Source organism: Ovis canadensis, chromosome 1 (assembly GCF_042477335.2).
Source record: "Ovis canadensis isolate MfBH-ARS-UI-01 breed Bighorn chromosome 1, ARS-UI_OviCan_v2, whole genome shotgun sequence".
NCBI lineage: Eukaryota > Metazoa > Chordata > Mammalia > Artiodactyla > Bovidae > Ovis > Ovis canadensis.
In genome coordinates this window covers 44,039,899-44,066,537 of record NC_091245.1, presented here as the reverse complement: position 1 = coordinate 44,066,537, position 26,639 = coordinate 44,039,899, and the positions used below count along the sequence as shown (strand labels likewise).

The 26,639-nt window shown below is 45.5% G+C and overlaps 1 protein-coding gene, 1 long non-coding RNA gene and 1 other non-coding gene across 6 annotated transcripts in view; 2 read left to right on the top strand and 1 right to left on the bottom strand.

Moving 5' to 3' along the window:
• GNG12 (G protein subunit gamma 12) overlaps positions 1-26,639 on the top strand; it is a 139,377-nt gene that overhangs the window by 104,411 nt on the left and 8,327 nt on the right. The window lies entirely within an intron of this gene.
• On the bottom strand, positions 344-25,656 carry LOC138442659 (uncharacterized). Of its 2 annotated transcripts, XR_011257807.1 has the most exons (6): positions 25,384-25,656; positions 23,853-24,068; positions 21,112-21,462; positions 13,555-13,619; positions 1,163-1,327; positions 344-676 (listed from the first exon to the last, which is right to left on the bottom strand). It is a non-coding gene; the product is annotated as an uncharacterized lncRNA (long non-coding RNA). The 2 variants fall into 2 exon arrangements; XR_011257806.1 differs by lacking the exon at positions 23,853-24,068 and having other exon boundaries at positions 25,384-25,654.
• LOC138431410 (U6 spliceosomal RNA) lies at positions 15,482-15,588 on the top strand. Its single transcript, XR_011253676.1, has one exon. It is a non-coding gene; the product is annotated as a U6 spliceosomal RNA (small nuclear RNA).

The window sequence follows — 26,639 nt, the reverse complement described above, 5'->3', positions numbered from 1 at the left end:
AAGCCTTTTGTTTTACTGATACAGAAAGGAAAGGGGAGTGGGATTAGTGACTTGCATAAGTGACACAGCTAATTAATGACTGGATGGACCCCTCGGTCTCCTTAACGTGAGCCTGAAACTCTGTTCTGACTCTCAGCACCAAGTTTCTTCAGACCAGTAATTGAGGTATCGCCTTAGAACTCATTTATTTTTGACCGTGGAATTATTTTAGTGATTTATTTTGCAGGTAATTTAATATGAGAATTATAATTAGACTTTGCTGTAGCTAATTTCAAAATCCATTTACAATTCCCTAAACATTTTAGCATTTTGGCAATGCTAAAGAATAAGTAGTCCAGGAAAGGTCGCTGAAAGTAAAATGTTTAATTTGCAGGAGATAATTTACCAAGTAAGTAATTCTCATGTCGAAAAATTAAAACTTGATTTGAGTTGCAAACATCATTTTAAGGAAGCTGAGAAGCCCATGGAAACCTTCACGACAGGACGCATCTGAATATCCACAATTTTCAGTTCACATCCTGGCTCCACAACTCAATTACCTGTATATATTGTGCTGGCCAAGCTAACGCAGTCCTTCAGGCCTCCGTTTACACATCTGCAAGATGAGGAGGGAGCTACTTCCTTTCTAATGAGAACATTAGAAAGCACACCATTTGATGTCTGCACAGGCCAGGCCCTGGGGAAAGAGAGGAACCCCTCACATCTTACACATGAGGAAATTGAGGTCTGTTAGAAGTAACCCAAAGAGACCATTGTGAGTTTAGCTGGCAGTCCAGTCCCCTAGGTTTTAACTGTGCCCCCCAACTCAGTGGCTGCCTCCTGATGTTCCTGGTTCCTAACTTCCTCCAGGCTGCATTTGCCAGGAAATTGCCCAGCCATGCCACCTGGACAGCTTCCCTGATGGAGGAGGAGGTGCCCCATGGGGGCCCAGCCCTGGGGCTGGCATCATCACAGTCTGAGCCTGTAGGCTGCCCTGGGGGCTCCATTAATCACACATCCCCGCCACTCAGCGCAGCTGGCCCCAGCCTGAGCACAGGCTCGTTTACAGTTGTTGCACAACAGGAAGCGGGGCGGTGTTCAGAGCCGAGCTGGCCCACTGAGAGCCACGGCTCCAGGTGCCCTGGTCCCGCAGCCACGGGCGTGCCCTCGCCTCAGCACTTGCCGTGGGGAGTAGCAGTCTTCTCCTGCAGCTTGGAGTGGGTTTGCAGGGTGAGAGGTTGCTTTGGTTTTTGTCCACTGTCACGTGTTTGGCAGCCATGACCAGAAGGCAGGGCGGGGGGTGCCTTTTGTGGAGTCAGGGTTCCCCTGCAGAGTTCTCCCACAGTGGCTGCAAGCGAAATGGCAGAGGCGTGAGTCACTGCATGAGACGGGAACAGGAAGACATCCTGTTGATGCCAAGCCATTTTCAGTTCAGTTATGAGAATTTACACCCCCCCCAAAAAAAGGAAAAATTAGTGTTCGGCGTGCATCGCCCCCAGCACAGTGGGGTCTAGCACCTGGCTCTGGCCCCTGTGAAGGAGGGCCCTGGACACAGCTTGGTTTAGTGCTCAGGAAACTGGCCGTGTCCTTGATCTGCTGCATCTGTGATGGGATCAGAGGACCCTCTTTGCCAAAGAAACTTTCTATCTGAGGTTTCCTTTGGTTTTTGATTTTTGTTTGGTTTTGATTCAAATATGTTCCCTTGTTTCTCTTCTTGGGATGGTAATGCACTGTATGGCTTTTTATGATTTTCTTTTGTGTAAAAATTGTTCATGTTTTTCTGACAGGAACTTTTGCTTATGAAGAGCAACTGAGAATTTATATTTGAGGGACTCTCTGCTCCTTTTCATGGAATTCTCATAATCCCCTTGTTCTTAAATTATTCATTATATAGTGAATAGCTCCCATCTATTGAATGCTCAGAGGCAGGCACCCTTTTAAAAACTTCACATACACCTTTAACCCTCACAACAGCTCCATGAGGTAGAGGGTCTATTGTTATTCCCAGTTTGCAGATAAGGGGGACTGAGCTCGGGTTAAGCAATATCCAGAGTCACAAAGCAGTTGAATGGCAAACGCCAGAACTTAAGCCCTGTTCCTAATGACGTTCCTTGCCAGCATTTACAGAAAGTGTGTCAGCAGAACTTTGATCTCAGGAGATGTTCCTAGGAAAGCGTAACTGTGTTCAAATAATTAGAGGAAATGCTGCAAACCACATGTCTCTTGCAGATCATAAATGCATCTTAGCGTGGGAAGACCCTGAGAAGTCCTGCATGGAAGAAGTCTTGCTCTTGCTCAGTCTACTTTTTTTTGAACTAGGGCTTTTCAAAATAGATGTGAAGTGGACCCTTATTTCCTTGTATACCTATTAAGTGGTAACGCATTTTGAGATGCACCACCCTGGTATATGAAAGTATATAACCAAGTGTGAGTGTGTGGGCTTTGGAACCAAATACCTGGGTTACGTACCATATCTGCTACTATGTGGGTAAGCTATATCTGCTTCCTCTGCCTCACTTTTCCATCTGTACAATGGGGAAATATAATAGCACTCTCTTGTAGGGTGATGGTGAGGACTAAGTTAGTCAATACATCTAGAAGACCTAGAAGAGTGTTACGCACATAGAGAAGTACTCATTCTAAATGCAGAAGATTGAATCAAAACACTTGCTACCTGTGGGGTCTGGCCAAAGCCAAAATGCTATTTCATGATGTTTAGAAAACACAACAGAGGACGTACACCCTCCCTCTTCCCCTCAGTGCTCTCTCTAGCTGCCCTAGATTCTGCCTTTCACCATCTGGTTGGTCCTGATAGCAGCTCAGAGCTGGGCTTGGGTCTGTCTCCCCTTGAGTCAAGATTAGCATGCACTCTTGCCGGGACAGGGGACAGCTATCGGTGTTAGCCACACGCTTGTGGGTGGCCCCAGCAGAATCTACCGAGAGTATGCTGGTGTTAGCCACACGCTTGTGGGTGGCCCCAGCAGAATCTACCGAGAGTATGCTGGTGAAAAAGGAGCTCAAGTTCCCCGGGTTTCAGCAAGGCAGCTGCCCTTGCATGCTATTGGTGCCTGGATTTCCAGAAGGGGGAGATGATTGGAAAGCATTGCACTTTGACTGAATTTGCTGCTCCTCCTGTTACGCGCCACTCACCAGAGCAGCTCCTCCAAGGGGCTCCAGCAGTGGATGAAAAGCCTTACAATTTCTGCAGGCTCGGATTCTGGTGCTAGTGTCTCAGCACCCAGCCAGCCTGAGCCACCTCGTGCAAAGTCCTGCAGCAGCCAGATAGTGTTCAGACTGCTCTTCCCCTCCCCTGCACATTCCAAAGTTGCTTGTGCATTGACTCCCAGGAAGGATCAGAGAGAAGTCCATTGGGGAGAAGTAAAGCAATTACAGGAATTTGACAATTTTTTTAAATGACTTGCTGTTGCCCTTGGCAATTTTTCTCTAAATTGTAAATGCCTTAAAATGAGAAATTCAAATTAGCAAAATGCACCAGTCCTCTGTATGAGCAAGGCTGGTTGTCCATGATATAGTTATTATTGAGTAAAAAGTGAAATTTGCAGAACTATGTATAAATATAGTTCCATTTGTTTGAAAATCCACATATATGTGTGTGATGGTTATGTTTGGAAGGGCCAGGAGAAGGTGTGGAAGGAACGAAACAGACCAGGAACAGTAGTTACCCTTTTGGAGTAAAATTAGAAAGTTTTAACTTTTTATCCTACTCACATGCATATAGGTTGAATTTTTCAACATATTTCTTTTGTTATTAAAAGAAGAAGAAAATAATAAAAGGGAAACACCCCTAGCTAGCTCCAAAAATAGGGCTAGACTAAATAATAGTGGTTAATAATGGGTGTTGTCAGCCTGAGCTGGGAGGCTTTGCAGTGAGAAGGAGGGAAACTCAGACCAGACCAGAAAATGGGCCAATTCCAGTCCTAGTCAGCACAGCGCCGGCTCGGCTCAGCCATGCAGTGGGTGGCTTTGGAGCCTGTGCAGTTACAAGTGCGCTAAGTTTTGCTTTTCCTTTCCCACGCCTTCCCTCCGGTAAGCCACCCAGGCTGCTGGGGTCCTCAGGGATTCAGCTCCCCCCGTACTGCCCTTGGCCATGAAAAAGCACTTTAATCACCCAGGCCCTGACTGAATGGAGGCGTCCTCCCCAAGCTCAAACACAAGTGGGCACTGACCGCCAGGAGGGCCGTTGTTATCACTGGGTCACCTCTGCAGAGTCCCCTCCCTGAGAAAGTTCCTCCCCTAAAGCTTGGAGCCCTGCCCGGGGGGAAAAGATTCGAGAGTGTGAGACGGAGTAGGGAGAGCCTTGTCTCAAATTCAGGAACTGGGGTCCTTTCCCAATTCTGAGGAGCCTTGGACAAATCAAATTTCCTTTTGCCTCAGTTTTCTCAGATGCTAGACTTACAAAGTAATTTAATTACAGGGCAGTTGGAGGTGTGATAATAGACATGAAAGAGCTTCAAAAGGTAAAAGGTGGCAGGTTTTGTTTTTTTTTTCTTAAGGTGGCTATTTGAAAGAAAAACTGGCCCTTGGTTATTAGTAGTGGTAGTGCTGAGCTGGGAAGAGGGGGAGGGGTGGGCAGTGCTGGTGCTCAGTGCCTGAACGGATTTCTCTCCCAACACAGCGTTCACTTTCTGCATTGATTGGGAAGCAGAGCCCCTTCTTTTGCAGCAGTCAAAGGACTTGCTGTCCTAGGAATCCCCTTTGTAGATAAGAAACATGAGGGCCTGAGAGGTTGAATCACTTCAGTTGTGTCCAACTCTGCAACCCCACGGACTGCAGCACACCAGGCTTCCCTGTCCTTCACCGTCTCTTGGAGTTTGCTCACAGAATGATCTGTCTCTTTTTCCCACCTTCCCAGATCCCACCAGAAGTCAGGGAACAGGGCCCAAAGTAAGGCTGGACTCTTGGACTCCACATTCTAAGCATTTAACTGAACCCTCCTCATGCAACAGTCCCTTATTCTGAGGGTAGCTGTAACTGGTTGTCAGCATCTGTTAAAGAATGACTTGGAGTGGAACTCCACTCCTCACAGATACTTCCTGTAGGGTTTACCGGTTTTCCCTCCAGATGTCGGAGGGAAATGGCACCCCACTCCAGTACTCTTGCCTGGAAAATCCCATGGATGGAGGAGCCTGGTAGGCTGCAGTCCATGGGATCGCGAAGAGTCGGACACGACTGAGCGACTTCACTTTCACTTTTCACTTTCATGCATTGGAGAAGGAAATGGCAACCCACTCCAGTGTTCTTGCCTGGAGAATCCCAAGGACGGGCAGCCTGGTAGGTTGCTGTCTATGGGGTCGCACAGAGTCAGACATGACTGAAGCGACTTAGCAGAGACATCAGATCGTCGGGTTGAATGGCGCACCTGAACTTGTCCAGCTCATTTATGCTACGCCCTGTACGGGCTTTTTCTGCTCACTTCCCACTCTCTTTCCGCATTCACTCAGAAACTAAAGAGATATTGCACCTTCATTTGTTAAGTAAATATTTATTGAGTGCCACCATGCATAAGACTAAAACCGTATCTGTCTTTCACTGGCTTAAGTTCAGAGAGGGTGGGGAGCACCAAGAGATAAGCACACAGATAATGCCATTACAAAGCCAGAGGCAATTTAGTGCCTGAGAGGTGCAAGGACTGTTTCAGACCCTCAAAAGAGGAACAACTCACCTCCATCTGACAGACCCAGGAGAGACATAACTGATCATATCATTCCCTGCTTAAAATTTTTCAGTGGTTCTCAGTTGCAATGGCACCCCACTCCAGTACTCTTGCCTGGAAAATCCTATGAACGGAGGAGCCTGGAAAGCTGTGGTCCATGGGGTTGCTGTGGGTCGGACAAGACTGAGTGACTTCACTTTCACACACTGGAGAAGGAAATGGCAACTCACTCCAGTGTTCTTGCCTGAAGAATCCCAGGGACAGAGGAGCCTGATGGGCTGTCGTCTATGGGGTCACACAGAGTCGGACACGACTGAAGTAACTTAGCCACAGTTGCCTCCAGCGTAAAATCCCAACTCCGGAGCCTGACAGCCTACCATTTGACTCTCTCCCACACCCCTTCCAGCTCTTCTTCATGGTGTCGCTGCTCTGGTGAACCTAACTGCTACCTGCCTTTCCCTGCACAGCACCAGGGCTTTCATAGCCTTTGCCCTTCTGTTTGGAATGCCCTACCCTCCCAGCTCCCATGCCTGCAGTACGGTGCCACCTTCTCCTTGAAGCCTGCCCAGATTTCCCCTAACCAGAAGGAATCACTCCCTCTTCGGAACTCCCTTTTTGCTGACCCCTCTGTCTCTCCTGATGCAGCTTTTCTGCTTTAGGTTATTTGTGGATATACCAGTTTTCCCTCTGCTGAATGGAAAGCTCCTTGAGAGTTTGTTTGTACATGCTCAATGCCTCCCAAAGCATCAGAGCAGCTCCCCAATAAACAGCTAGCCACCCCTCCCCGATAAACACCTGTGAGAGGGAGGGTTAGGGGTAGCTTTTGACTGAAGGATCAGTAGAGACTTGGTGGTAGGAGTAACCCGACAGAACCTGGAAACGTGTGACATCTCAAAGTGGGTCGAAGAAGTCAGAGTTCAAGTCTAGGGACCATTCGAAGGGCTACAGGTCAGGTGATTTTCTCCACCTCTTTTGGGTAGTGGGTCCCCTTTGATTAATGCAATGGACCCTCTCCCTGAAAAATGTAAATACCCACTGTTTCACAGAGGGCATTTGGACCTTTTGGGGAATAAAGAATACCCAAAGCAAAAAGCTAGTTGAAGACTGAAAAGGTAGATTATAGCCATATTGTGCAGTGTTTCTGGGCCACGATGAAAATGCATTTACTTCAGCAGTTAAATAGGGAGCAGTTGATTTTTCTTTTTTTTTTTTTTCTTTCCTCTCTTTTGAAGTATAATATCTTACAGCCACTGAGCCAAACCATAATGGTTTTTTTCACAAGTTAACCACACACATGTAACCAGCTATTGGAAAAGTCCCCTGTGTCCCCTTTGCCACCTTCCCCTTCAGGAGTGACCACTAGCCTGATGTCTAATAGCATAGATTAGTTTCACCTGGGTTTGTGCTTAGTGACCTCATAAGGCAGGTCCTTCTTTTTATTCTTTGTGTCTGGCTTCTTTCAAATGGCAACCCACTCCAGTATTCTTGCCTGGAAAATCCTATGGTAGAGGAGCCTGGAGGGCTACAGTCCAAAGGGTCACAAAGAGTGGGATCCACCTGAGCATGAACACACATGTACACACACACGTAGGTTTCTTTCATGCAACATTATATTTGTGATATTCATCCATGTTGTTGCATGCGTTTGAAGCTTGTTCGTGGTCACTGAGTGAGTTGTTATTCTCCTGCTTGGGTCATTTGGGGAGTTTCCATTTGGGGGCGGCTATGAACATTCTAATGCATTCTTTTGGTAGATATGTGTATACAGTTCTCTTAGGTACACACCTTGGACTGGGATGGCAACATGTAAATATTCTTCCCAAGTGAAGAGTGCCATATTTTGTATTCCCCCCATCCAGCTGATGATTCTGAGGGGCATCCTAAGATTAGAGCAGAATTTTAGGAAGATTTATCTGGCTGTGGTATCTTTGATGGCTCAGAGTGGTGGTTTCAAGTTGTGTTTTGTTTCTAAGAGCCCTGGGAATCTACAGAGTCCCCTGAGGGGCTGCCACCAAGCAGAGAGAAGGGAGACTGGAGTTGGTAGTCGTGCTCTGAGCTCCTCATTCACGGCCGCCCTCCAGCAGAGCAGGTGTGCTCCTATCTGTTTAATTAGCTTTTACCATTATCTACAATTACTGGTCCATGGCCAGCAGTCTCACAATTGGACAGCTGTTGAGGGAGAGCTCAGGGAAACCAAGAAAAGCAAAGCGGTTTTAATCATCTCCAAACACATGTCAAGAAAGGTCCTGATCCAGAGGCTGATGATAGGGACACCGTAGAAGAAGGTGCAGATAGGAAAATAGAACCTGTAGGACAGGTCACCCCTTTGAATCCTTTGAATGTCAGGATGCAGGGGGCTACTTTCAGAAACAGAATTGAAGTTTTGAGTCCCAGTAACTGTAGTAAAAAAAAAAAATGGAGAAGGGGGTGGCAGAAGATAAGATGGCTGGATAACATAACCAACTCAATGGACATGAATTTGAGCAAACTCCAGGAGATAGTGAAGGACAGGGAAGCCTGGTGTGCTGCAGTCCATGGGGTTACAAAGAGTCGGACATGGTTTAGCGACCGAATAACAATAAACCGTAGTAAAGATTGTTTTAGTAGCAGAGAGGTTGTGAAGCCAAGCCCAGAGAAGAGCCCCCCTACTGGGGAGAGAAAGGGGAACCCAACTTCTAACAAGTTTAAGGAGCAAGCAAGCTGTGTGGATGGGGGGGTCCTGCACACAGCTCCGGAACCAGACACAGATAGAAGAGTCTTCTGCAAGCCCTCGGAAGGAGATGGAATGAGGGAGGACAGAGAAAGGAAAAGTAAGTACACACCAGCAAAATCTTCAAGGACAGCTGAGCTTGGAGAACTCAGAGACAGAAAGATGTCAGTCCGGGAGACACTGCGGGACAGTCAGAGGCATAAAGGCGTGCCCAGGGGCGGGCCAGGGCTCAGAGACCGAGTCAGAGTCAGGAGGGCAGGACAGGCCAGCAGTGTCTGTGCCAAAAAATGGACTCATTCCAAGAGTTCTTCAGCTTTATCTGGAATCATGACATTCCACGGAAGTGCCTTCTTAACCATCAGTAGTGTTCAGAGTTCTAAGTATATTATTGTGCTGTTATCTCTGAAAACCTATAGCTGTGTGCTTTTGCACATGGTAACTCAACCAGAAATTTCAGTTCTCTCTGCTAGCCTTTCCCAGAACATTCTGGGTAAAAGAGAACTTACTGTATTTGTGAGCATGGCTTTATTTTAAAACATCCATGAACAGTATTTTCTCTCCCATATGCTTGCTTGCTTTAGAACCAACTTGGTGAGGGAAGCTTCCACCCCCACCCTCCCCTATTTGGACTGGCCCCCACTTATAAAAGTCTGCTGGGGCTTCAGAAGCAGTTCTGTGCTGACCTCAGCCCCCTCCCAAGTGCATGATTATCTCTGGGTACTAGATTCAGTGTCTTAATCAGTATGACAACATAAAAATATTAAGCACTTAAGCCAATGATCTGAGTAGTTCTGAAGAGAAGGACAGAGAGACCACTCAGAGAGAAGCAAAGAAAAGGTGCCGAGCACATATATTGTTGTCCTTTGTTAAGGATGAGGAAGCTGAGACCTAGAGAGAGGAAGTGACATGCCTGAGGCCACCAGCTTGGCAGAGAAATCAGGGAGTCCCAGGTGTTGTGCTGAACAGTCTTGATGTGTCCCAGTCCCTTTGGCTCTTTCACCCAAGTGTACATGCAGATCCCCCAGACCTTTTTCAGAATGTACTTTTCCCAGGACTTATCCTGAAATTCTGATTCTGGAGCTTAGGGGTGCATTGAAAGAACTGCCCAGGTGATTCCAAAAGCAAACCGGTTAGAAATCCAACTTCTAGACACTTTGTGGCTTCTGTGTCTCACTCCACACTACCTCTTAAGGGCAGGTATAATCTGCTTCTAAGAAAATGTCATTAAACAGGTTGTATTTCAGAGAGGAAAAACTAATACTTTCCTCTATTTAAGAAGTATATGGAATTATTAAAACTGAAAGTTACATTAATAGTAAGAGGGGAAACAGCCGTTAGGCTACTAAGAAATAGGAGTTTTGCAACGCAGAGGGTTCTTATACTTTTCCAGTTATCTGCAAAAATCTCTTACTTATTACTCACATAAATTTGCATGTTAAATTCAAGAGGTTCACACAAGTCCATAAATACAAATTAAAATAAAATGAAGTATTTGGTTGACCCTCTCTGGTATCGATGGTATATGAGAAAGCATTTCATAAATTTCAATCTTGGTGGCATTGTGATTACCCCAGACCTACCACATTAGAAATGCAATACCAGATTTCAACTCTGGGTCAAGGCAGAAACGACATAACAAATAGCAGCTTCTACATGTGACACGTAGGTATATTTTCCTAGAATTTAACTGGGGATGGTTTTCATTTATAAACGAAGGCATGAACATCCCACAACCATGGGATTGCTGGGTTTGTTCATTTATAAATGTTGGCACTGACAGGTAATGGCTGTTTATAAGACTTGGATGTGTTTATTTACTCAGTCTATTAAAATCAGTCTCACAATTTCTACATGTAAGTAAACATGTGTCATTTGACTTATATTATGCATGAAATTGTTCCAAAGAATCTCCTGAGCTTCTGAAAATACCCCAAGGACAAACTCTGATAGAATCTAGTTCAACCTTCTGAAACTCGTATTTGGTTCCAGACCACTAAATGCTGATTTCTTGTGATCGGTCTCAGGAATTTACTCCCTGGACTCATTAAGTGTTAGAAAAGTTTAACTTTACTGTTAAATGCATGAGTAAATAAAAGGCACTAATGTCGTTGTATTGGTACTAATATTTGCTGGAGAGTGTATGTTACTTCCAGCACCACTAGTAACATGAATCGTCCTTGGGAAGCAGCCCGCTCTGCTCCACTGTAAGCAGCTGACCTGCACACGTGATGGAGCCATCTGGGGGAATTTCCTTCTTTCCAGCGCGTGCAGCGTCAGAATTGTACTTTCTTAGGTTTGCCCTCAATACAAGGGGGAAAGTGCCAGTGAGGCCAAAGGCCAGATAAGGAGCTGCTTTTGAAACCAATGGTACCAGGTGGCCTAAAACCAACCTCGTGTCACCCTCGCTCTCCTAACTAAAGGAAAGAAGAAAGTGTACATACTAGTGATCACTTCGGAAAGTCAAATAGAGCTGTGCTCAGGACACAAAAGGAATTGCGCAAAATATTATACTTGAGGTGTTTGTTATAGTTTCTAACTAATACAGAATCAGGCCTAATACAGTGAGTTTCTCTGACTTAACCTCTTCATTCGGAGATAACACATCAAGGAAGTATTATCTGAAGAAATGTTTTTTAATGTGACATGATTCCCATTTGTCTCAGAAATTCTGACTTTTTATTTTTATACATTGAGTTCAGGCCCTTATCATCACTCACCTAAAATACAGCCACAGATCCCTTGTCAATTTTATTGGATAAAGTATTTATTGAATTCCTGTTCTGTGTCCAGCCCCAGGAATATATTCTCCCTTCTGTTTTCTGAATTATGAAGAGGAAAAAATTGCAAAGCCATCACTTCCTGCCAAGGCCATCCATGTGTCTCATAACAAACCAAATCCGTATGTATTTATTTTGTGTGCACAGCATATGGAAGTAAAGAACTGTGTAATACAGGGTGGCTGGCCTCAAGGGCCAACCGTCAGATTGAGAATTAAAGGAGGATTCTGGTGGGTGCAGTAGATGCAAATATTTGTGAGAAGTATGATGACCGTAGTTGGAAAGCCAGCTCTTGGGACCTGTGGTCTGGTAAGCTACTAGCACACTAAGAGGAGCGGAATATTTGAAATAGTTCTGGCCTGGAAAATCTGGGACTGAAAGTAGCCATAGAAATTCTTTTTCAGGGTTTACAGGCAGCATCCTTTCCCACTGCATTCCATTTGATGATCTTGTTTTGTGAAATTCTTGCCTTTTGGTAGTAAAATGCTGTGTATTTAAATGTGTCATCTTTCCAATGGTTTTAAGTATCATTCTGTCATGATTTATCTTTTGCTTCATTCAACCATCTTTTTCAAAGGTTCTCTATCTCATTGAAAGAAAAAGTTTAATGGATTTGAATTAATTCGTGTTTCTAAGGAATTTTATATTGCCTCTTAAGATGAACGGAGATATTCTGAAATTTTACAAAACTGAGCTGCAGTAAAAGTGTGCCTTTTGGGGGCCAGCTTCTTTAAATTGCATTGATGTTGCTAATGAGGTTTGGACCTTAAATGACGTGGCTTGGTTTCCTAGCCCATGTTTTCCCTCAAGTAACATTTTTTGGAAAAGGAGAGAATCAATAGGTTTGCTTTGAAAGAGTTCTGATCCTTTTACATAGAGAATAACTACAAGAAGCTTCCTCACGGACCCCTTGTATCTTCAGTTCTTTTCCTTTGAAAATATATACACTTTCAGGTCCCTTGAGGTTCAAAACACAGAAGTACTTTACCTGTGAGCACCAGCATGGAAAGTTTATCTTGCTGGTTACTCCAGGAGTGTGATGGACACTGCTTTTCCCCAAAGCAGTAATCAAGTCCAGACACATTTGATTGGAGGTTGGGCATGTTCCCTGCCTGTAGTTTCAGGGGAGAATGTGAGATGAAGGAAGAAAGAAAAATTAAATATTCTATTATGTAGTCTGTAGCGTGTACACATTATGGGTATCCGGACCAGAGTTGGGCCTTTTGTTTTTTGTCGGTGAATGCACGGAGAGGCCCGGGGCTTCCTGGCAGGTTAACCTTTGGCATCTGTGACCTGGGTCCTGAATGCTGTATACAGCTGGCAAAGGGCCCAGATCATGACTGTCTTAATTCCATCTGTGCCTCCTCAAAAGGCAATTACTTCCTCTGCACTGTGGACATTGGACATCCTTGCTAGATGGTGATCTGGAAGAGGAAACGGTAGATACTAATTAACCTATCTCCCACACTTTAATGACAGAGCTCATCTTATAGTGTTGGTAATTACTGTGTTACGGGCTGTGAAGTGTTTTGGATCATAGAATCTTACTTTTAACTTTTTACCCTGGAAATTCTCAAACATACACAAAAGTAGGGTGCATCCTGTGTGTCTGCCACCCAGCTTCAACAGTGAGCAACACATCAGTGGCCAGTCTTGCTTCATCTGCCTCCTCACCCAGTCCCCCCACCCTCCTGGTTTGTCACCAGAGGTTAATTTTTCCTTGAATTGTATGTAAATGTAACTAGTAGGCGCTCTCCTGTGATGGGCTCCCCTTCGGTCAGGGTGATGGCTGAGAGACCCAGCCATGTTGTTGCTGCGTCAGTAGCTGGATTCCCTTTTTCACTGCCAATTAGAAGACTTTCAGGCACACTTTTCCAAATATTCCCCTATGCTCTGCACCCATGTGCGTGTGTGCTCAGCCGCTTTAGTCGTGTCCAGCTCTTTGTGACCCTGTGGACTATAGCCTGCCAGGCTCCTCTGTCCGCGGGATTCTCCCTGGAGTGGGTTGCCATGCCCTCCTCCAGGGGATCTTCCCAACCTGGGGAGTGAACCTGTATCTCCTACATCTTTTGCATCACAGGCAGATTCTTTACTGCTGAGCCACTGGGGAAGCCCCATGCTCACCACCCATGTTTCTGAATTAATGGGTCTCCCCTTATCTTTCCACCTCCCTTCCCTTCACACTGTGCAAACCACTCACTCAGGGCCCCCAGTCACCAGGTTCCATGAGCTAGGCTTGCTCTCTCCTTTCTTTACCTCTGTGAAGTGACTAATAACTGCCCCTCCTCTTGGTTGTGTGAATAACTATTACTGGGATTTTTTTTTTTTTTTTAATCATAAAAGCATCACACGTGGTTAAGAGCACAGCCTCTGGAGCCAGGCTGCCGGGTCACAGGGCTGGCGCCTCCACTTACCTTCGTTCCGACCTTGGCTGTCTGTGTTCTAAGCATCTGCCTCCCTTGGTTCCTTTAATCCTAAACTAGGAAAAACAATAGTGAGAACCTCATAGCGTTGTTTTGCTTCGTTTTGAGGATGAAGTAAGTTAATATCTGTAAAGCTCATAGAACAATACTTGGCAAGTGTGGGAGCTGTACAAGTATTAGCTATTGAGAGTAAGATAAATGAATAAAAATGTGCACACTGCAAGACTGCATCAAAATACTAAAAATCCCCTAAAATCCTTACCACCTAGTGATAGCTACATTGTGGAATGTTTGCTTCCAGTGTGTTTTCTGGATATAATGTATTTTAACTAAACATATTTATGACTGACTAACTAAACATATTTACACAGCGTTAACTTGTCCTTCCTGCGTCTCTTCCCTGACTTTTGTGTTGGTGTCACTCTGCCCCGTCTCTGCTCCTTTAAAGCTGCCTTTCTGGTCCCTGCCCACACGGGGAAGGCCCAAGGGTGCGCCCTGCTCTTCTCTCCATGCCCTCCCTCCAGAGTCCAGCACTCAGCCGCCATGTCCGGGCAGCTGATCCCCATTCAGCCCAAAGAAAGAAGTCTTGTTCATTCTCACATTTCTTACCTCTTGTATCCAGCTTTTCCTTTGCATTCTAATTGCCTCCATCTGTTTGAACTCTTATGTTCTGACCCCTAAGAGCAATAATGATGCTGATAGATAACTCTGGGTGGCTTCCATGTGCCAGGTTCTTTTCTGTAATTTAATCATTATGGTCCTGTGAGGTAGGCACTCTTGTTACCCCATTTTACAGATAGAGCACCTCGAGGTTCAGTGAGGCTAAGTGGTTCATTCTGCATACACACGGAGCGCAGATTTGAACCCAGTTCCATCTGATCAAACATATGATCTATACCAAATTGCCTGCCCCCCCAGACCTTCCACGGAAATGTTCTACCGGTCCCTCTCAGTTCCCCACTTCTGTTCCATCCTGCATAAGGTCGTTTGATTGTTTTTCTGATAACACTCCCCAGGCCTGTCATTCTACTTAGTAACCTTTGGTGGGTCCCATTTTCACGTCCACTCCACCGCTCCCCTCAGTAACCATTCTGAGAGTCTCCCCACTCCTTCGCCACCACCCGTCCAGTTCATACCCTCAGGGGATTGGTCCTGTTAAGACTTGTGTCCTGCGAGCATGGCTGCTTGCTGAATCCCTCACTGACTGTCTTCTCTAAGCTCCTAATGCTTGCACTTGGCATGCCTTTTGGCCCACTGATACTCCTTATTCATATTCAGTACTTAGCCCATCTCGTTGGAATCACAAGCCCTTAAATCACCAGTGTAACACCCACATTCATTGTTTGTCAGCCATGCCCAGCCCCAGCTGGTGGCTGTAAATGTCAGTGAGCTGCACACACTCGTCCCAGCCCTTCACGGCCTCTCTCTCTCTCTCTCAAACCCACTCCTGTGCCCTGTGCCGTTCAAAGCAGAATGACTAAATTGCTTAATCTAAAGTGGATGGAACAGTATTTGCCTGCTGCCTCACTTTCAACTCTCCCGTTAGGTGTTTGGTTGCTTGGTTGTTTTAATTCACTCAGGGCAAGTAGGTGAACTCTTCTCTGCTTAGCAATATTAGAAAACATGCCCTCTGTTTAAAGTCAATCAGATGCTAGGCCTTTATGACCAGAATCCTAAATATCTCTGTTCTGCTGCTTTGTCAGCCCATTAAGAACAAGGGTAGAATGGCTATGTTGTGGACAACATACTGGGTAATAGATCTTATTGTAGACAATGTCCAGCCCTGCTCAGCCTGGGGAGCTAGAGAGTGTGCAAGGCAGATCCCCCAGGAAGGCTGGTGGGAGGACTCCCAATAGGTCACATAGATGAAGAAGAAGGCACCAGTTGTCTGGGTTTGGGGATAAAAGGGCCATCAACTGTGCTTGCTTCAGCAGCACATATACTAAAATTAGAATGATACAGAGATGATTAGCATGGCCCCCATGCAAGAATGACATGCAAATTCGTGAAGCGTTCCATATTTTTAATTAATTTTTGAGAGTTTGATATTGAAACTCCAACTGAAAATCTCATCTACTTAAAAATAACTGTAATATAGAGCAGAACTATATATAACTTGGTTCTGTATTTTCCAAGTCTCCTGTAAATGTGTTATCATGCTTTCAAAATTAGAAAAACAAAAAAGAGGAAAAGGCCATCAACCACATAACCACAGGTAAGAGATGAATGGCCATCTGGAATGTTCTGCCTCCTTCCTTAGATTGGTCCTGTGTCCCTTGCCAGGAATAACTTCCTCAAGGTGAAGTGCCTGTGTCTTTGGGAGCAAATGAATGATTTCCAAAACAGCAGAAGAACATAGCAAAGAGCCCATTTCATTGCACCCCCAGGTGCTCAGCATCTGTGAAGGGAAGGAGCCTGAGAGGTGGGCTGACTCCAGCGAGGAGCCCCTAGATTAGTGCTTCTCCACACCACACCAGCAACATCAGCCCTTCAGGGAACTTCTCACAAATGCAAATTCTCAACCCCCCAGCCCACACCTGCTGACTCAGAGGTGGAGAAGCACTGCTCAGGGGACTTTCTCACTTCAGATAGCATCCTTTGCTCCCCAAAGCAGTGAGCCCTTGGAAGGCAGGAATTCAGCCTTCTAATCAGCTTCTCTGATCATTCCCATTTCCTTTCTCCAGCCCCAGCGAGCTCCTCGTATAGGACCTGCAGGCAGGTGCAGTATGTGCCGTGATGGCTATAAGCACCAAGGTTGATTTCAGCCCTATAAAGCCTCAGTTTCCTCATCTGAAAAATGGGTTAATAACACCACCTTCACCATGACCCCCAAATATATTAAAATAAAAACAGGGTACAGAGCAATGCATATGACATAATCCCATTTGTATATTTTGAAACAGATATATGAGTAATCACATTTGTATGTGCATGTGATGTCTTCAGAAGAGAACCCAAGAAACTAGTAACAGTGATTGCCTTGTGAAATCTAGAGTAGGAGGACAGCAAGGTTTTGTTGCATACTCTTTTGGATTTAAAATCTGGACTGTACACATATGTTCTTTTAAAACTTAAAAATTAGTTAGGGACATAGGGCTTTCCTGGTGGCTGAGATGGTTAAGAATCTGCCCGCAGTGTGGGAAACCCAGGTTCAATCCCTGGGTCAGGAAGATTCCCTGGAGATCTTCCCACTAGAGAGGGAATGGCAACCCACTCTAGTATTCTTGCCTGGAGAATTCCATGGACAGAGGAGCCTGGCAGGCCCCAGTTCATGGAGTCACAAAGAGTTAGATACAACTGAGCAACTAACACTACACTACCACTAGTGACATAATAGTAGTTTCCTTTTCAGGGACGTTGTAAAGAGTAAATAGAATAACTTGACATAAAGCCCTGAACACAGGACCTGGCACAGAAAAAGCACACTGTTAGTGTTAGCCTTTGTCTTTAGTACTAACTAGTTATGGAAGTCATCTGTTCATTTATGTATTCATTCAAGAATTAACAAATGGGACATCCAGCTGACTTCAGCCAGCCACGCAGATATAAGCACATCATTTCTCATATCTTGTCTTGCTATGCTAGGCAGAGAGTAAAACTTGTTTGTAAAGATCAGCCTCAGTCTTGATGGTAAACACGTGCCTCTGCGTGACTGGACCCTGGCCTGGCATGTGGGGGTAGGTGATGGGGAGCCCTGCACCCCTACTTTGCACATCAGAGAGCCGTTCCCTTAGCGCACCTTCACTGACTGCAAATCTGTGTGGGGCATGGTTTGAGGGTGCAAAGTGGCATAGCCCTCAGAATCTAGGCACCACTCAAGTGGACAACCCATGCAGGAGGCTAATGTTCACAGCCCCAGAAACTGGCCCTAATCGAGTGCATCGGAGTCCCAGGGACTCCACCCCAGCTCCTCGGAGCTGTGAAGGGAACCAAGCAGGTGGGTAACCTTTGGCTTGGAACAGGCAATATTTTGCAGGGTACACATGGGAAGGAGCAGCAGGGTGTATCCCGTCTCTAGGAAAACAAACACGGGGTACACTGACACCCCGGGGTGATAGGTTCACACTGGCTGATGTTGTGTTGGTTGCTACATCATATGTCTTAGTCTAACCAGGTATTTATTGAGGCCTAATTTGAGAGAGGAACAGAGAGAGGCACAGAGAACTCACCTGCCTGGTAAAGGGTGTGGCTTTAAAGCAGAAAAGCTCTGGGTTCAAATCTGTTTCTACCACTTTCTAGCTGTCTGAGCTTCGAAGATCAGAAAGTATCTAACCTTCCTAAGCTTCCAACCTTATAGTTGCAGACAGTATTAAGTGAAGTATTATCTGTAGAGAATACTTGATATAGTAGCTGGCACATAGTAAGCGATGAATAAATGTACTTACTAGACTATTATTACTGAGCTAAACTTCCCACAGTTTAGTGGGAAGATAATCTCCATGCACACAAAGTCAGTTACTTACCAATAAGTATTAAATAACATGCAGTTAAGCACTGAAGTCAATGGGGTTGCAGGCGCTTTTTGACAGTTTGATGATAGCTACAAATCCTCACTTAAGAAGAAAACATAGGTACACATACCAAATTTTATGTATAGCTTTAGGGACTTCATTCACAACTCTTCCTGTCTCCCCATCTCATTCATGGGCCATCCCGTAGGGGTCCTTGAGCCCCTGAGTTTCAAACATATATTAATAGCAGGAATCTATAAGGGGAATTAGTCACTGTAAGCAAAAGCAGTTAGGGAGCCCTTCCTGGAAGAGAGAGAAATGTGAAGTAGTCTAAAAGAAGAGAGGATTTAAATTGGCCAACAGACTTCCCTGGTGGTCCAGTGGTTAAGAGTACACCTTGCAATGCAGGGGAACGCTTGTTCAATCCCTGGTCGGGGAACTAAGATCCTACACGCTATGGAACAACTCAGCTCATGTGCAGCAGCTTAGAGAAGCCCATTCACTGCAATGAAAGACCCTGCATGACCCAACAGAGATTCTGTATGTCACATCTAAGACCCGACACAGCCAAATTAAATAAATGTTTTTAAAAGATAAAATAAACTGGCCAAGAGAAGCAGGCAGAAAACGTGGGTGGAGATTTCCAGATGGGACTTGAAAACACAGCCCACAAAGCCAGGGATGGGGTGACAGACCCCTGAGGCTACAGCAGTAGAGAGCAGGAGAGGTTCTAGCTGGGCCTCTGGAATCACATTGCCTGAGCTCAGATCCCAGCCAGGCAGCTTGCTAGCTGTGTGGCACTAGGTACATACTTAACCTCTCTGTGCCTCAGCGTCTTCACTTATAAAATGGGGATGAAAATGCATAGTATTTCTCACAAGGCATTTGTGAGGATTCACTAGGATAATGTACTGTGAGTCATTGGCTTACAGGCTGCTGTCTGCCATACAGTAAGCTCTAGGCAGTAATAAGCTGCTTTTAGGATTAGAATTTTTATTATGGGATGGAAGTACTGGGGAGGATCTTGACTGCAAAGCTAAGCCCTTTGAACTCTTCCTAGGGGTACTGGGGAGTCCCTGCAACTTTCCTGAGCCAGAGAGACATAAGCTAAAAATGGTACTTTATCTGAGCATATCCTGGTGAGGATAGATTAGATTGGAGGCAAATAAGGAACATGAATGGTTACAAGACTGATGCAATAATCCTAACTTGAGGTGCTGGGGGCCAAAACTCAGGTAAAATAGAAACTGGAAAATGAGGAAAAGTTTAAATGCAAAATGTGTCAAAGTACGAATCAAGAGAATTTAGAAAGTGCCAGGATCTAAGTTTGCACTGATCAAACCCAGGTCTCCTGCATTGCAGGCAGATTCTTTACTGTCTGAGCCAGCAGGGAAGCCCTCTTAAAGGGTCTAACTTTGCACTGTCCAGTTAGGCAGCCATTGTGACTGGTGAGCACTTAAAGTCCGGCTCAAATGAAGATGTGCTGTAAGTGCAAAACACACACTGAGTTTCAAAGATTTAGTACCAAAAAGAGTAAAATAGCTCAGTTTTTTAATATTAATTTGTTTCAATTTTGGTCATATTGGAATAAATTAATTTCACTTTCTTCTCTTTTTTTTCATGTGGCTACTAGAAAATTTAACCTTGCATGTGGCTTACATTTCTGTCAAACAAAGGTCGGTTTTAGGAATTGGAACGATGTCCTGTGGCCAGAACAATAGTGGTGCTGAGAAAGGGACCTGAGAAAGGTTGGGGCAGGTGGCAATGTTGTATTGGATTTTAGATGTGTTGTGTTTGAAGCAACTGTGCAGCATTCGAGTGTAAATCAAAATAGGCTTTTATTTAGACACCGGAATTAAGGTAAAAGTTCAGGGTTGTATGCATGGGAAGCGTGTTGCTCTTAGCTAAAGTCCTTTAGGGTCAACATCTACGTCACTGAGGACCAGTGTGGGTCAGGCAGGTGCTGAGTAATTTACATATGTTCTCCCATTTCCTCCTGGTTCAACCCTATTGCTACTGCTACTGCTAAGTCACGTCAGTCATGTCCGACTCTGTGAGACCCCATAGACGGCAGCCCACCAGGCTCCTCCATTCCTGGGATTCTCCAGGCAAGAACACTGGAGTGGGTTGCCATTTCCTTCTCCAATGCATGAAAGTGGAAAGTGAAAAGGAAGTCGTTCAGTCTGTCTGACTCCTAGCGACCCCATGGACTGCAGCCTACCAGGCTCCTCCGTCCATGGGAGTTTCCAGGCAAGAGTACTGGAGTGGGGTGCCATTGCCTTCTCCTATTAGGTATGTACTATTATTATCTCTTCCCATTTTACAGATGAGGGAACTGAAGGCCAGAGAAGTAAAGCAGTTCTGGGTAGTAGTCCATGAGGAGACAGGATTCAAATTTATCTGAATATAAAGGCTCTTGCTGCAGCCCTCCAGGACTGAGTCCCTGAGAAAACCAAAGTCAGAAGAAGGAAAAAGAGCTGCAGAAAGGAACAGCACTGGGCAGGCAAGAACAGGACAGCCTAGCATCACGGATGCCAGGGACGAGACACTTTCCAGAAGGAAGTAGTTGTTAGGAAAACAAAATTAGACTTGCGTTACAAAGAAGGATGTTAAGTACTAAGAACTATTTCAAACTGAGGGAGGGTTAATCCTGTAGGTTAAGGTCATGAGAAGGAGTTAGAATTTTCCAGGACTTGTTCAGACCTTTGAAAAGTTAAGCATAGGTAGGAAGTGGCATTCTTTTAAGCTGACTTGTTCTCAGACCCCAGGCAGAAATAAATGTGAGTAGAACCCAGAGGTAGGACTCTGATAATCATCACTGGTGTTTCTCAGGAGGACCTATATCAGAGTTCTCTAGGAGGCCTATAAGCACAGATTCTTGGGTCCTGCCTCTGATATACTGGATTGGATTTTTTTTAGCAAGTGCCCCAGGTGTTCTGGATACACAGTGAAGTTAGGAACCAGCTGCTCAGGCTCTGCAGCTCTGTCCTCTGATTTATTACCCAGGACTGGCTCATTGGTGCATGGCTCTCTGCCAGCTTCACTGGGACACAGCAGGAGGATGGGAACCATCCTGTGTCTTTAGCAATAGTCCTACCTGAAATCTGGGGCAGTCCTCTTAAAATAAGAGCGACCAGTTCTTCTTCACTTTGATCTTCTCTCAAGGCCATTGGACTCCCCACTTCTACTATCATTGCTGTGGAGACCATGTAACTGAAGGGGCATCAGGCCCTGAACGGGAGGCCTTGTCTTCCTTGTCCAGTGCTTCTGGCTGATGCTTGGCCTTGCTTTCTCTCAGTTTCTTCCTGTGTCTTTCGATGTTCAGAGGCATGCAGTATAGAGTGGCAATGGAGAGGATGACATTGCAAGTCAGGTGGCCCTGAGTCCCAGCTCTGCTACGTAATTCAGTGTGATCTTTGGCAGGACTTTTTTCACCATCTGTGTTCGTCTATAAAACAGAAATGATAAGAGAATTTCTCTCTGAGAAGATTAAAGGAAATGATTCTTAGATTTTACTTACCTAGCACATATTTCAGTACTCAACAAGTAGTATTCGTTTTTTGAATTTTATCATGATGACAGTAACAGTAACACCATCATTATTCAAGCACAGGTGCCCTGAATGGCAGGTAAAATCAACTAATCAAATATACCAGACAAGGACTAAAAAGGGTTAACAAGTATAAAAACATCTGCTTTTAAAGGAAGAGTTCTGTTGAGGTCTTGAGAGAGACTATTCTTTCTTTTTCACTCTGCTTATTCTGAACCTACATATACTTCTCTTAGAAAGGAATATCGGGACTTCCCCGGCAGTCCAGGGGTGAAGACTCTGCCACACTTTCAATGCAGAGGTCACAGGTTCAATCCCTGGTCAGAGAACTAAGACCCCACATGCCCCACAGTGCAGTCAAAAAAATAGAAAGGAATATCACCATCACTTTGTTATCTCTTCTCATCCCAAAACATGTCTTCCACTGTTCCACGCAGGCCTTCCTCATCTCTTTGTCTTACTTTCCATCCCCATAGGCCAATAACTTGTTCTTTTTGCCCTTTGTTCTCAAAACTGAACAGGAGCAGGGCAGGACATGCAGGCAGCTGGTCACATGTTCAGCTACCCATGGCCTTCTTGCCTGCAAGCTCTGTTTGGGAAGAAGAATTCTGCCTTAGCTTTCCTTTTCAAGTCGTAGAATTTGGTGTGTTCAGCAACGATAGTATGAAAGTAGAAATCATAGCTAATCTTTGTAAACTATTTACAAATTACAAAACAATAGATTAACAGTTGTGAATCAGTTGGGGTTTAGGTCCAGCAAACCAAAAGCACTCTTGGGGGTGTTAGCAGAATGAGCTTTAATATAGGGGATTGTGTGCTTGTGTAGTCAATGGAAGGAATGGAGACACAGGCTCTCAGTGGAACCCCCCGAACAACTTCTAGATACCACCACAGAACTGGTGCCCAGGGGCCCTGCAGCATAATTAGCAGGGTGCTGCAGCCACACAGCTTCTTAGCATCATGCTACTAGTGACTGCACACTGGGGTGCCAAGAACCTCTGCCAAGAGCAGGTTGCCTACCACCTGGTTAGCCATCAGAAATAAGCCGAGCAGCAAGAAAGTGGCTTTCTCACTTCCACCTTCCAGATCCCTCTCGAATGCATGAGATCAGCAAAGCCTGCATCGTCCAGACCCTAGCTGCAAGAGCACCTGGGTATATTTGTTTGCTTGGGCTGCTAACACAAAGTGCCACAGGCTGAGGGGCTTAAACAACAGAAATTTAATTGCCTACAGTTCTGTAGGCTAGAAGTTTGCAGTTAATGTGTTGGGGAGGGTTGGCCTCCTGAGACCTTTCTCTTTGGCTTGTAGGTGCCCACCTTCTCCCTGTTTCTTCACATGGCCATTCTGTCCCCTGCTGTAGCCAAATCCCCACTTCCTAGGAGGACCCCACCTGATGAGTTCATCTTAACTTGATTACCTCTTTAAGGACCCTATATCTAGATACAGTCACATTCTGAATTCTGGGGGAGTTAAGACTCCAGCCTATGAAACTTCTGGGGACATAGTTCAGCTGATGACACTGCAGTAGCAGGGCTCAGACGAAAGAGAGGGAACATGAGCCTGTGGGTGCTCAAAGCACTTCCCTTGGGCTGCAATCAGAGGATGCAGGTACTAGCTTCTCTCTATATTTACTAGACTCACATGCTTATCTGATGCCTTTGAGATAGAGAAGTATTATTATCCCCATTTTTCCCATGAGAAAGTTGAGGTTTAGAAAGGGTACTAGTGTCACATAGGGCACTAAAGGTAGGAGGGGTCGGGGGCAGGAGTGAACCCAAGTCCCCTAGCCTAATCCTCAAGCATACACTCGGAGCTGAGCATCCAAGGCAGAGTGTAAAGGCTGGGCTATAAGCTAAAGCAGAGGATCCGGCGTGTGTGCACCTACTAAGATTTAGCCCACTGTTAAAAGATTTTCTGACTTTTCTAGAGATTTTTCTTTTTAAAATGAAATCCCTTTATTTTTCAAATGTTGACAGTTAAAACACATACACACATTGTTTCTCTCTGTATGTTTCTGTTTCATACACACACACATGCACGCACACACACGCACACACACGCACACACACACACACACACACACGGGTTAACCCTGTGTGGGGCCCAACCAAACACATCTGCAGTCTGGATTCAGCCTGTAGGCTCTGATAGAAAATAATAAGTGTTTATGAGAATAGAAAACCAGTTCTTAGGGGCTTGACTGTCCGCTCTCTGCATTCCTCCAAAAGCTCTGTCAGTAGATGTTACTGCCTGATTACTTTGAAACTCTTCTTTTGCTGAGTTTTTACCTTCGTTTCCCATTGGATGCATGGTTTCTGTCTTGTTATCAAGCTTGAGAGAGAACTGTTCTTTCTTTTTCACTCTGCTAATTCTGAGCCTACATATATACTTCTCTTGGAAAGGAATATCAGGATTTCCCCAGCGGTCCGGTGGTTAAGACTCTGCTGCGCAGAGGACACAGGTTTAATCCCTGGTCAAGGAACCAAGATCCCACATGCCGTGCACTGCAAACAAACAAAATTTTTAAAAAGAAAGGACTATCACTATCACTTTGTTCTCTTCTTCTCCATCCCAAAGTGTGTCTTCTCTGTTCCTTGCAGGCTTTCCTCATCTCTCCGTCCCCTTGACACTTAAACACCCATGTGTACCAGGCGTGTTAGTGCTAGGTGCTCTTGTGTGTCATCCCAACAAGCCTGTGAGATAGATTGCTGTCGCCCTTTAGCAGATGAGGTGCAGGAAGAAAGCTGGGGTAAGACATTAATAGCTGAAGGAGGGATAAGGGAGTAAGAGGAAGCCTGCTTTTTCTCCGCGCGCACGCGCGCGCGCGTGTGTGTGTGTCTGTGTGTGTGTGTCTGTGTGTGTGTAAGCCTGCTTTTTCTCCGCGTGCGTGCGTGTGTGTGTGTGTGTGTGTTTTGCAGCCTGCTCTTTTATTACAGCCACAAGGGGTGTGTTTGCTTAGAATGTTGGCTTCACTCCAGTGATTCAGTTACTGGCCAGGCCTTGATGACTTGTGATTCAGATTCTGGGGCTTGGTGGTGCCTTCCTGCCAGAGTGTGCTCTATGATACATTTGCCATCCCCACCCTTCTCTCCCTGCTTCAGCCCCCCTAGACAAAGATTAACATGCCCACATTTCTCTAATGTGACATCTTGTTCCTAGGAATTTCTAGGAAGCTGAAAATTCTAATGAATAATAGCATTCGAACCAATGCAGAGCATTTGAATGGCTAAATGCTACTTTGCTACTAATGCTGTGTTTATTCAAATCTCTCAGCCACATGTAAAACTGAAAACCAAGCTGCAGAAGCAAGAGCCAGGGTTTTATCCAACCTGTGGTTCTGCACAGCGCAGGCACAGGCCTGGGCCCTTCTGGGTAAGAGGGACCCCTGGGGACTCAGGATGTTCAGATACTAACCTCAGTCCTTGCCTAGTAGCCGCAGCAAGAATATTCTCACTTTGCTCATGGATGTGACAGGGGAGACCTGTCTTCCAGAGCACAAGACAGACAAACAGATGCCTTCTGCACCAGAAAGAGTGTTGCACAAATGTGAAGCCATCAGCAAGGCCACAACTCCCAGTCATGGGGTGTCAAGGTCACCCTTGATTGGAACCACATCATGGACTGTTCAGTGATGCCCTGAGTGTGTGTGAATCTAATTAATAGGAATTGCATCCTTTCATGATACAGCAGTAGGAAGTGTGACTTCGAGGATACAGAAGCTTACAAGCTGGTTCAAGGCCCTGAGCTGGATGAACTGGGAGCACATTTTTCTAATTTTAGTTGCCTCATCTATAAAACAAGGATGAAAAAGTAACATACCTTTCAGGCTGAGAGTGAGGCTTCACGGATGAATGTAGATGAAAGTACATGTACGCTCTGAGGTTCCTTACGAATATCAGGTGTTATTTGTCTTGGAAGCTATTCTTGGAATAAGAATAAAGCAAGTTGTTTTTTTTTTTTTTTAAATCCAAGTAGTAGCACAAACAAACAGCCAGACATCCATGCCATTGAGGGAAGACCAAAGAAACCCTCTGAGGGTGCAGAGACACTCAGAGATGTTTGTGTCCCAGTCTGTCCGTCTGGTGCTGCCCCAGCCCAGCTGTTGAGGCAATGCAAAGCAGCTGCAAAAGGGGAGGAAGTCCTCGGGAGACCTCCCGCTCCTGTAAACACCGCCCACCAGCCCGACGTCAAGCAGCCCATGCATGACCTTGCTCTCAGACACAGGCAGCTCAGCCGCCCAAGTTCCTTGAAGAGGCTCCTCGGGTTAAAACAATATAATTTTGATTTGACTTCTCCATTGGAAGCATGTTATCATAAGAGATGATGAACTTTTCCAGTGGCCCAGTGAACAAGTTTTTCTAGAGGGGTCTGGAATAGAAGGGAACAGGCAGCCATCTGAGGGATGGGAAGAAGGCTCTCTGTGAAGGAGCCAGTGAGAACACAGAGGTCAGAAGTGGGGAGGACTGTCAGGGCCCCAAGCTGGCAAGCAGGAACTGCGAACCGCTGGCTCTTTTTCATCCTGACTGTATTACAGTCAGGAAGTTAAGTCCTCTGCGTACCAGATGCAAAGTTTCTCACCAATTTTAGGAGGACCTACCCAAGCATTTTATAAATAAAGCCTGACTGTGGATGATTTGCTTATGGCCATGTGGGTGGGAGCCACGGCTGACCCAGTCCTGATACGTGTGTGAAATGTTCCACAGTTACAGGAAAACTTGCTCAGGCCTTGGAAACTCTATGCCCTGGAGGTTGAGACGAAGAAGAGAATGCTGGGTGTTATTTTCCTGTGAAGGGAACATTAAGAAAGTCCTGAGGGTGCAGCCTGGAAACCACAGACTGCTCAGAAAGGGTGTCGTATTTGCATTCTGGAGGCTGGGGACCAGTCCTCTGAACCAGCGCCAGCTGGGAGGGGAGCCCAGCTTAACATGCTCCAGGGAACAAAACCAGTGTGGTTTTGAATCTGGGCACTTAGACTGTTCACAGAGGGGCTGCCTGCTGCCTTAGACCCGTTTCAAAGGTTCTATTAACAAGTGCTTGCTGGGAGCACGGAAGGAGCTGGGTCAGGCCGCTAGGTA